Here is a 13,084-nt window from a genome sequence, read left to right on the forward strand (position 1 = left end):
TCAATGATAATCCTACCTGGTTGGAAATTTTAGAGAAAATGATCAGTGCTCTTATGATGGTTTGTTTGTATTTCATCATCAATTGTTTTTTTTTCATTCAGTATGATTCATTTCATTCATGTAATACATTTGTTTGACTGAATTTACGTAAGACTTTTTTTAATGTACATATTATTACAAATCAATTAAATCAATGTTTATAACTTATGATATCCGGTATGTATTAATTGTATCATTTCACACTTGTTTATTATCCGAAAATCCATTTGTGTGTGTTGTGCAAATTAAGGCATCTTGAAAAATTCATGCTTCTAAATGTAGTTAATGTTGTACTTTATGTGATTTAAAGCATCCTGAAAAATCCTCATTTTCAAAACATAGTTAATGGATTTCCCTATTCAGGTACTCCTTTTTTATATTAGTTAATAAAGTATTACCCACAACAAACAGGGAGTTGAAACTTGAAAGTGAAGTTAACATTATCATTTTTTATTCTATTTGCAGAGTGCAATATGCTCCTGAATATGAATAGCTCAAAATAACAAGTGTTATTATATGATGTGTTTGCAAGGGCAATGGCGAAAGATTCACCTGTAATGAGTGTATTACCACAAGTTGGAATGAATTTGAGCATGAACATTGCAAATCATGAACCTAAAAACTAGATACAGCAAATCATGTCTGTAGAGTAAGTTTTTCCCTAATTTCAATATAAATTCACAAAATTACTTAGTTTCAATCATGCGATTCATATGAATTACATGTAATTTACATGTAATCACATATGAATTACATGTGATTCACATGTAAATCGCATGTAATTCATATATGAATTACATGTGATTCACATGTAAATCGCATGTAATTCACATATGAATCACATGTGATTCACATGTAATTCACATATGCATCACATGTAATTCATATGTGAATCGTCTGTGATTCATATGTTAATCACATGTAAATCACATATGTATTTTTCTAAGTGTTTTTACATCAATAATTTTTTTTAAACTTTCTTGTAGATTTGGATGAAATTGTGATGAATATTGAAGAGGCAAAGATGATAAATTGAAGAAAATATGGAAATATTGACACGAAGACATGAACACGCTTTGGGATTTTATAGCATTTCTTTGTTTTTTATATTTTATTTTGTATCGAATAAAATACTTATTCTATTGTAGATGAGGACTATAAACATTACCTTGCGATGAATTTGCATCAAAAAAATCTTTAAGACCTAAACAAAAATGAGTTTTTTTTTATGATTTACTTATGAATATTATAGTATAAAAAATATGAATATATGCACCTAATTTTTTTTAAATGCAGTTTTTTTTTTTTTTTTTTGAAAAAAAATATAACTTTCTTTAAAAAAAACTTGCAGTTTACTTTAAAAAAATTGTGGTTTTGTTGACAAAAAACTGCAGTTTTTTTTTTTAAAAAAAATTATATTTAAAAAGAAATCAATTTTTTTTTTCATGTTTTCTATAAAAAAAATTAAAAAATCTGCATTAAAAAAACGAAAAATACTATTTTTTTTTAAAATCTGAAAATTTGATTTATGATGTAAATTTTTATACATTTATATTAATATGTTAAATAACACAAAAAAATTAAATATTAAATGAGATTGGTAATATAACGATCTTGTCCTTAATAAATTACTTTTGATCCTACGCTCCATTTTTAGTTCTCGGGTTCTCGAAAACTATGAGTTCTCAACCGATCTCAAACATATATATATATATATATATATATATATATATATATATATATATATATATATATATATATATATATATCGTTGCTATAATTAAAATTTTGTAACTTACAACACAAATATAACAAGTATATTTATAATTCATGTAAATTTTAATTTTAATAAACAATAAACAATTAGAATTTTTAAAATTGACAAGTCATCCTCGAAGATCACACAAGCGTTTTGCACGTCAAAGTGTCAGGGTCCCACATAGCCGGCAACAAGTACCTACGCCCCTTAACACCCTGCGCATTATAGCTAACCTTCGTCTTCTTGTCCACCAAGACCTTTCCCGGGTAGCCAGGAAACGCACCCGACCCGAATATTCCGGTGCATGCAGTAACTGCTTCCAACGGAGCTGTGGCCGGACCTTGAAAATACCCGCCGTCAAACGGGTTTGTCACCGTTCCCGCCATAACCGTCGCGATGTTAATCACCATGCCGTCGACGCCGATGTCACCATTTGGCGCCACCAACGGCGGCATTTTCGGACCAAATGTCGGTTGAACAAAGGGCCAGGCGCATTGGTCCGGACACTGTGTCACCGAGTTACCAACCCACGCGTACGCAAAGTTATGGCCCTTGTTCACCCGAGTTGACCCGTGAGTCCCACATCGGTTCATGCAAAACCCAGCGACACCGACGTCGGCTGCCGTCAACACCAAGCTGATTTGATTAAAACCTTTATTTTTTGAAGCCAAATAAATGAGATGAGAATCTTTAAGTGATTTCCCAAGCGAGCATTTTTCGTCCACTGTCTGTTTCCCTAGCTGGATACTCCGCAACCCACCTTTGTATTTCGCTGTGGTTTGCCACCATGCCGCGGCGGAGGGAGGAGTTGGGAGTTGGGAGTTGAGTGATTCTAGAAAATCAATGATTATGGTTTTCTGGGTGGCAGAAACTTTGCCGTACCAAAGGAGGTTAACGGTGATGTTGCCATGAAGAACTGATCCTTTGTGGTATTTGAGGACAGTGGCTGGTGTTTGTACAAGGGCTAGTTTCCGTGGGATTGTGGCGGAGCATGGGTGGAATAAGGCTGAGATGATGAGGACAGAAGAAGCAAAGAACGTGAGAGTGGAAATGGAGGAGGAATACATGGTGTTGTATTGTTAAGATGGAGATCTCGATCAAAAGAAATGCATATCGAAGGGGCTATTTATGTCGTTAGGGTTTAAAGAAAAAGAGTGGGATGCATGTTAAGGTCTTAAGGAGGTAGAAACCGCGTTAGTTTGACTTGTTTGGAATATGTACACATCAACGACAAGCATGCATATTGTATATAGTTCTTTTAATATATATATATATATATATATATATATATATATATATATATATATATATATATATATATAATTTAAAGCTTTGGTGGTTATAGTTACACAGGGTAACTGTTTAAGCTTCTTATCACGTACTTGTAGTTATGGAAGTAAAGTCCTATTAAGAACATCAACAATTTTTCACCTAATCGAGTACAACTGTGTTAATTTATCAGCTTTTAATTTATCGGTTGGTTATTGTATGACAAGCTCTTATTACCAGACCCACCCCGCCACCGCATTATATATGTTTGTGCTGTATTTGAAATAGGCGGAGCACCTAAGGAGGACTTTAAGGCAATCTTACAAACATAAACTACACAAACACATAACTATCGACAAGAACCGAAAAAAATCACACCCTTAAAGATGGAAAAATAAAGACTTGTGCAAGAATATTTAGGGTGTGTTTGGTTGACAGGTTAGGAATGGAATTGGACTAAAAAATGATTCCAATTCACTAGAACTCATGTGTTTTGTTGGGCTTAGAGGGGAAATGAATTCTTAAATGAAATGAATTTTCCATTATATGGAGAAAAGTAGATTCCTTTCAAAGTTAGATGGAAACATTCATTTCATAAGTAAAACAACATGTTAAAAAAATATCTTATTTACTTATCAGAAAATAAACACTCACCACTAGTGCTACCGACCACCAACTGCCACTGCCACCACCACCACTACTACCAACAACCACCGCCACAACCATTACCTCCAATGCCACTACCTTCACCGTCACCGCCACTATTGTTGCCGCAATCACTATCATCACCACCAACACCACTATCACTACCGCCACCACCAGTCCTGGTAGCCAATTCCCAATCGAATGAGGGTGCAATATCAATCTTCTTTGTGAGAAGTAAGCTCAAGTTGGTGATATAACGCGCCCGGATAGCATCGTTCAGCGTTTGCGGAAATTGTAAAAAACGATGATCGGTCACATCCTCGGGTGGGTTGGTTCTTTGCGTCCTTCGAGCCATAATCTGCACAAACGAACACAAAACCAAACACGATTTCACAGAATTAACAACCTTTTAAACCAAAAAAAATGGAACTGGATAGGGACAGTACGCTGGGCGTACATCCAGCGTACGCTGGGCGTACGTCCAGGTTCACGAGTCTGTGTCCTGGTTCGCTTGTTTGTGCTAAAATCATAAACCATATCACAATTTCTCAAATTAACCAACTGTAAGCAATAAACATAACATGGCATATATATGGGGTATATCGAGCATAAGGTTTGCGTGGTCCAACACAGTAAAAACGGGACCTCCCAAAAATATGAATCAATCCCTGTAATCTCTTTGTCTATTAGAAAACACTTAACAGGGAACATGCATAGCAATCAAAGTCAACAGGGATACGCATGGCGTCCGTCCCTGAGGTCAAATCGATGGGTGTGGGACGGGATTAAGACGAAATTAGGTCCTAGGGTTTAAGTTATTAACCGAAATCGGTCCATTCAAGCCCTAATCAACACATACATTTGCGAAATCGGCCCTAATTCAAGAACCCCATAAACCCTAGATTTCGAACAAAGGCTAAATGCAACTTATCCCATCGATTGAAACACAAATACATGATATTGAGTAACCGAAAAGCTTACTTGTGTGTTGAATTTGACAAGAAAAGAAGCAAAATCGTAGATCTTGGAATGAAATCGTCGTCACAGTTCGTGTGCGAGAGAAGAGTTGTGAAAAAGAATAAAGAAGAAGTCAAAGGGTCAAAAGATATACCTGGTCGCCGTGTTACGCGGGGCGTAACTCAAGGTTACGCGGGGCATAACTCTATCCCCTTGAAAATTCATACGCGGTCAGATGTTGAATTACGCTTGGCGTAACATAACTTACACGGGGCGTAAGTTTAAATGAAAATTTTCTTTCTTTCTTTAATTTAACTTCCTTTTCTTTTAATTATTTAATTAAGGGACTTAAAACTTAATTATTTTTTCTTTTTTAATTTCTTAAGCTAATGATGACTTCACGATGAGTCATAAAAAAAACTGAGATGTCATAATCACTTATCTTTGTCAAGATCAAACAACAATGGTTGATCAAAAACCTTTGCATGCAAGAATTGGTTTGCGAAAACACCCACTTTCGGGACCCGTTAGAATATTTCATTTGTTTTCCTTTCACCTTTAACTAAAAGTGGAACAAGAAGTGACCTAACTAGTCAAGAACAACAAGAGCTCGGTCTTCCACTTAACCACCACAATACGCCTTGCTATACTACGCCTCATGGATTGAGTTGGACAAATCAACAAAGTAGTAGGCTAAGCAGGTCAAGAATTCCCTAATCGCTTTCATTCTCGAAACTCATGCAAAAAGTAACGTCAAGCAATGTGTACAATCCCAAATTCCTGCAAAATAAAAACAAGAACCTTCCCGACAAGTGAAATGATATCATCGAAAATCAAACTAAAAATAAAAACTAACTAAAAACGAATAATCAAATAAACTAAATTAATGACAAACCGTTCCTCGGCAACGGCGCCAAAAACTTGATATGCACAAAAGTACCCACTAATTTTAATATTTATAACCTAACAAACTTAGACTATCTATGCACTTATAGGCAGTGTACATAGTCAGATTACAGTATAGCTTAGGTAAGTCGGGCGTCGATCACAGGGAACGGTGGATTAATTTAATATATTTGATTATAGGTTACTAGTCACACGAAAATAATAAAGAAAATGGTTTAATAAATCTCAAACTAACAATTAACAACTCTCGATAAACTAACAGGAAAGCACATCTCTTCAGGTACTTTGGTTTAGATAAATTACACCTTAAAAACATAGACAATTGCATACACAAATTCATTTATTCATGTTCACCGATTCCTAAAATGATTAGATTCGCGTTCACTATAACTAATCCTTTAGCAAACAAGTCAATTCAAACAGTGATCAGTTGATTAAACTAACATGCTTCCTAGTGTTCAGTTCGTATCAAGCAAGACTTGTAAATATAGTTAATCAAATTACTAATTCAATTTAACCTCTTGTTGATGGTCATCAACCAAGGCTCACACATTAACTTACTTATTCTCAAGTTAATCCTAGTTTCACATTCGTTATTCCTAGACTTATAATCTCGATGGTCATCAAAATCATAAGAGACAAGCAATCAAGCAGGTGTTCACACAACTCAATTCACTTAACAATTAACAGCAAATAATCATCATTAATACGTAAGGATATTTTAACAAGCTTGGCAAGATAAATTAAACACAAACAAACAATTTAATATAGGAATTAGTCTAATAATCAAAGCTTCATTCAATCATAAACACAAAATAAAAGGTTTTTACACCCAAATCAGAAACTGAATATAGAAAAGTACCACAATGGAATGCTAAACATGGTCGCGTTAACAACCCATATGATTACCGACATGTATCCGCTCTCCAACCCTTCCGATCTCTGCTTCCGTTAGCTTAACGACCTTCCGGCCGCCTTCTAAACCCTCAAAACGGCTTAACAGAAGTTAAATATCGACTAAACTAAGTTGGAAGTCGAATCCCCTCTTCTGGTTAGCTGAAAAATCGACTTTTATAATCTTTGTAGCCGACCTAAGTACGCTGGGCGTACTTAGGATTACGCGGTGCGTACATAGGATTACTACGCGATTGAAGTTATCTGAGGCCACCCAGTACGCGGCGCGTACCCTTTAATTACGCGGGGCGTACGTTGAATTGGTCGTTACACGGCGCGTAACGGTTATGGACGCGGGGCGTAATCCTCTAATTCAGCAATTTAATTCCTTTAAGCTTCGAAGTCCGGTTTTCGCTTCAGTCTTTTCTTTTGTGCTTTATTGACAACGAATAGTTGCAAAACATAATTCAAAGTATTATGAGTACTTTTTAGTTCTAAAATAGAATAAATAAGGCCAAAATATTAAGATAAAGTGCATAAAAATATTGCAATAAATATTAGACTAAATATTAGTGATAATAATACTAGGTTTCGTAAAAGGAAAAGACAGTTGCTAGAAGCGAAGCGCTGCCCAAATTTCAAGTCATCACTTTAACATGTGAGTGCATAGTTACTTTCATCTTACACATATATATGAATTATTTAATATTAATACATGCTATATGTGCTTACTATCTGTGTTCCTGATATCTATGCTAGATGAACGATTTATATATGTTTTGCTTGATTTGAACTGTATATATATTTTTTTATTGAGTAAAGATGGGTAGAGGAAATATGATATGGATGATGAGAGATGAAAGATGATACAGATGTTAAGAGGTGAAGGATGATGAGAAGCCTTGACTTTAAATCTGATCCAGTCATCTAGCAAAATACAGATGACAACCACGAATTATTCTAGACAGTCCAGAGGAACGCTAGTGGGCTCGCAGCCTGTAGGTGTTTTTGAACTATGTGTTCACCAGATGTACTCTATAAACCCTAGCAGCTATGGACTTAGTGCCTTACAAATGAACATTGGCATCTATAGACTTAGTGCCTTACAAATGAACATTGGCAGCTATGCCTAATAGATAGCATCGGCAACTATGGACTTAGTGCATGTTGAATAAACCCTGACAACAATGAACTTCGTGCCTATTCCTTAGGACAATCCATAGGAATGAATAAATGAAGAATATATTATTCTTAAGGAAGATCCTTAAGAATAAAGAAGATAATAAGGAAGGGAAATTGGGTAAATTGTATGATGATTAAACATAATAATTATATTATTATGAATACCCTATGTACTCACCAGGTTTCCCAACCTAGCCCACTCAGTTTATAGTATCACATGTAGCAGTATGAATGATACATTCTGCTGAGAGATGTACTCACCAGGTTTCCCAACTTGACCCACTCAGTTTATAGAATCACAGGTAGCAATATGAATGATACATTCTGCTGAGAGGTTCAAGGAGTATTAAGACACTAGTTAATTACTGAAAGGCTTGTAATATTTTGTTATGCTTATGTTTCTGTATTGACGATGACATCCCAATGTTTTAAAATAAATAAAATACATTTCTTCATAAATGTTTTGATAATAGTATCATGTTTTCTGGAAACGATTTTTGCAATATTATTCTTTAAAAAGGATACTCTGATTTTAAGATAAGCATAAATAAAAATATTAAAATGACCATGAATTTGGGGATGTCACAACCACTTTCGCCGCCACCACCACCACAGTAACATCCCAAAAATACTAAGTGAAATTTTTTATTTTTAAATCAACCAAAACCACCATTCATTCATTTCCATCAAAGTATGACAATGTGGAAAAATAGTTATCAAAGTACAATCCCGAAATCATAAAATGCTAAACACTGGTGGATGTGATGCGATCATGTCGGGATCTTCCCCTTCGAACCAGAAGTACCTGAAAAACATTTAAACATGAACCATAAGTACAAAGCTTAGCGAGTTCCCCATAATAGCACATATCATACATATAATGGGCCTAGCACAACATTCATCGGGACCCGCCCGACACAGATCTGTTAATAAGATAATGGGCCCCGCCAAATCATATAATGGGCCCCGCCCAACATACATACAATACATGTAAGAGTCACACAGACAGCTAGCATCCTATAACATAAACCAATGCGTCGGCCGTGGTGCCTTTGACCCGCTAATATTGTGAGGAGACTCACCTCAAACTAAAGATATATGAATCACACACGCACTACTGCTACAAAGGCTCCTCACACTGAACATATCTAAAACCAACCCTAATTAATTATTTGGGTAATAACATATAATTAAGGTCCAAAACATAATCTCTCTTGCTAAGGGTAAAAGATCATTCTACCCTCTCCTAGCTAAACCCACCTAATCATGGCCCAAGGCCCAAAAATAGCTCAAATGCACTTCTGGGAGTACGCCATATGTACTCCTCCATTATGCCCAATGTATTGGGCTCAACAGAAAAAGGTTCGGGGCTAAACTTGTTACGCCCTGCATACACAAAGGTTACGCCCCATGTAATCCTTTGTTGCCCAAAACCACTTTTTACGCTCTTAATACCTAAAGACTAAATGTCAAACTCACAGATCTACATCTTGGGAAGGTCTTAATTGTTAAAGTCGTCAACTTTAAGCTTTTCCATGGGTTAATAGAGCCCAAGACCAAGCCCTAAGTCCATACTACTCTTTAATAATCTAAACTCTTGCATGAGTGGGAAATAGCAACAAATACTTCATTTTTATGACAAAAGATCTCCAAAAACAACATAAAGTGACAAACTTGAGCTTTGGAGTTGCTTTTACTCACAAGAATCAAACCATGGGACCAAAAGTTATGCAAAACTAAACCCTAGCCTACATCTAAACCATAGAACCATAAAGGTAAGAGCTTTATACCTCCAAAAGCTTGCAAAGATGATGAAGGCCCTGAATTTTTAAGCTCTAGCCACAACAATCCTCAAGGAAAAGCTTCTACTCCTTCACTATGCACCAAGAACACACAAAAGAGGCTAAAACAAGCTAATCAATGACTAGGGTTTTGAGACACTGGTTAGGGAGGATGGAGTTTGAATATAGGGAGGCCTCAAGGGACTAAAGGTCCTTTAATAGGGGTCTAACCCTAAAATTTAGGGTTTGGAGTCTGCATGAGTACACCCTACGTACTCCTTATGTTTTTCCTGTGTACTCAACGAAACCCGTGTCTAACTTACACGACCTGCACCAAGCGTATGCATAAGGTTTGCCATGCGTATGGACTATTTTTTGCAAAGAATTTGTTATTTAAGCTGGAAATGAAAATACCTAGAAACGGATGTTATAACTCTCTCCCACTTGAATCAGACTTCGTTCTCGAAGTCCGCCTCCACAAATAATTCTGGATAATGCTCCCTCATCTCCTCCTCAAGCACCCAAGTCCACTCTAAGCCTTTCCAGTGCTACCATTAAACCTTCACTAAATCCGCTTCATTGTTTCGCAAAGTCTTCGTCTTCTTATCGAGGATCGCAACTGGTCTCTCTATGTAGTTCAGACGCTCGTCCACTTGAATATCCTCCAATGGCACCACTACAGAGTCATCAATCAAACAATTCCACAGCTGAGAGACGTGAAAAGTGCTATGATCCGACTGAGATCCTCGGGTAGCTCCAAACGGTACTGCCGACACAGGAAATAACCCTAAAAGGAGCAATATATTTGGGACCCATCTTGCCCTGCTTCCTAAACCGGATGACACATTTCCAAGGTGATGCCTTCAGGAGTACCATGTCCCCGACCTAAAACACTAAATTCGATCAGAGCCTATCAAGATAAATCTTTTGTCGGCTTTACGCAGTCTGCAATCTTTCGCATACTTGCAGGATCAAATTGGTAGTCCGGAGCACCACCTCCTTGCTACCCATACCTCACTGACTGACTTTGCCCCAGCAAATCGGGGTCCGACACTTCCTCTTGTAGAGCATCCCAAAATGAGGTCGATCAATATTGGCATGGTAATTGTTGTTGTAAAAAAACTCAGTCAATGGGAGATACGTATCCCAGCTACCGCCAAAATCCAACACATATTCCCGAAGCATATTCTCCAAGGTCTAAATAGTCCGCTCACTCTACTTATCAGTTTGCGGATGAAAGGTCATGCTGAAGTGTAGTTGAGTACCCACCTCCTCCTGAAATCTCTTCCAGAATCTGGAAGTGACATGAACATCCCATCCAAAACCCCCAAGTTTGGGACCCGATGACGTGCCAAAACCTCCCGAATATAAACATATTTCGACTTCTCTGTAGAGATGCTCTCCTGAATAGGAATGAAATGCACATTCTTGTTAAACCAATCCACAATTTCCCAAATATAATCCACCCCTCGCACAGTCTGTGGTAGCTTCGTGATGAAATCCATCGTGATCTTTTCCCATTTCTAGACGAATCACGGCTCCATCTTGTCGTGAGGTCATTGATGCACGACCTTGACTTTCCTTCAAGTCAAGCACCTCTCTACATACCAAGCCACATCCCACTTCATGAAGGGCCACTAATAATCGGGTCGGAGGTCATTGCATATCTTCGGTGCACCTAAATGAATAGAAATTATTGACTTGTGTGCCTCATCCATCAGAATCTGATGAGTAACTCCCAAATATTGAACCCAAATTATTCGATGTAAATTCAAGAATCCCCGACTATCATAATCAAAAGAGGACACCTGAACCACTATGCGCTCACTCTTCTAGTGCTCCTCTTTTATAACCTCAACCCGCGCCTCGCGAATCTACTCCGAGAGTCGGGTAATCACTGTCATCCTCAAACTTACATTCCTGATAGGGGTACCATTCGCCTTGTGGCTAAGAGCATTCACCACCAAGTTAGCCTTCCCAAGGTGATAAAGGATCTCACAATCATAATCTTTCACATCGAGCCACCTACTACGTTGCCTCATGTTCAGATTTAGCTGGTCCATCAAATACGTCGAACTCTTGTGGTCCGTGTAAATGATACAATGAACCCCATACAAGCAAGTTTGTAAAAATCGTTAGACAGTAGCTCGACGTTCGACTAGTGTTAAGGGATTAATCAATCTTGGTGGGGATTAATCGGGGATTAGTCGGAGACCATAGATTACTAATAAAATATTAAAATTAATCAAAGATTAATATATTTTAAGAAAAATAAGTACTTCAAAATTAGAAAACAAGAGAATTTGTAAATTGAAAATTTGAAAAATTAAAATATGAACATTTTGGTATAATATTTGAAATTTGAAATTTTGAAAATTTTGGAGTAAAAACAAAAATTAAATTTTTTGATTTTTTTTTACTTTTTTTGACTTTTATTTATTTATTTTTTTTTTTGACATTTTTGACCTTTGTTGACTTTTTTTGACCGATTAATCTCACCGAGACTGATTAATCCCGCCAAACCCGATTAATCCATAATTTCTGTCAAACACACTAATCCTAGTCGGTTTGGGAATGCTAAACGATTAGTCCACGATTAATCCCGATTTCTGCAACCATGCACACAAGTAATGACGCCAAATATTCAGAGCAAAAACCACTGCCCCTAACTCCAAATCATGGGTGGGATAAATTCGCCTCAGGAGGCTTCAACTGCCTCGAAGCATAAGCCATCACACGACCCCTCTGCATCAACACCGCACCCAATCTTGAAATCGACGCATTGCAATACACCACGAAATCATCCATACCCTCTGGTAAAGTGAAAATCGGAACCTCACATAAATTCTGCCTCAAGGTCTCAAATATTGCCTGCTGCTTAGGCCCCTAATAGAAAGTAACCGACTTCTTCGTCAATCTGGTCAGCGGAACTAGGATCATGGAGAAATTCTCAATAAACCTCCGATAATACCTGGCTAAACCAAGGAAAATCCGAATCTTATATGGAGATTTCAGAACCTCCCACTGAATCATGACCTCAATCTTAGCCGGATTAACCACGATACCATTCTGATTGATAAGGTTCCCTAAGAACTTCACCTCGCGCAACTCGAACTCACACTTGGAGAATTTGGCATAAAGCCACTCCCTCCTCAGAGTCTCCATAACCTCTCGCAGAGGATCCTCATGCTATTCCTTGGTCTTATAATAGAACAAGATATCATCAATGAAAACAATCAATGGCCGATCCAACATTGGACTACAAACCCTGTTCATGAGATCTATGAACGTTGTTGGTGCATTGGTGAGCCTAAAAGGCATCACCACAAACTCATAATGACCATAACAAGTCCTGCAATCCGTTTTCTAAACATCCCTATCTGATGGTAGACTGAACGCATATCAATCTTCGAGAACCAAGACACACCCTACAAATATTTGAACAAACATAAATCCTAGGGATCGAATAACGGTTCTTCACCGTTAACTTGTTCAGCTCCCGCTATTCGATGCACATCTTGTGGGAGCCATCTTTCTTCTTCACAAATAGTATCGGTGCTCCCCAAGGTGAACTAGTCGACCTGATAAACCCCTTGTCTAACAGCTCCTGCAGGTGTATAAACAAATCATGTATCTCCATAGGTGCTAACCG

The 13,084-nt window shown here is 37.3% G+C and overlaps 1 pseudogene; it reads right to left on the reverse strand.

Moving 5' to 3' along the window:
- Nucleotides 1–1,846: 1,846 nt before the first annotated feature.
- On the reverse strand, nucleotides 1,847–2,952 carry LOC145085928 (protein EXORDIUM-like 2 pseudogene; annotated as a pseudogene).
- Between the last annotated feature and the right edge of the window lie 10,132 nt (nucleotides 2,953–13,084).

Source organism: Lactuca serriola, chromosome 1 (genome assembly GCF_051521515.1).
Source record: "Lactuca serriola cultivar US96UC23 chromosome 1, Lser_US96UC23_V15, whole genome shotgun sequence".
In the NCBI taxonomy this organism is placed as follows: domain Eukaryota; kingdom Viridiplantae; phylum Streptophyta; class Magnoliopsida; order Asterales; family Asteraceae; genus Lactuca; species Lactuca serriola.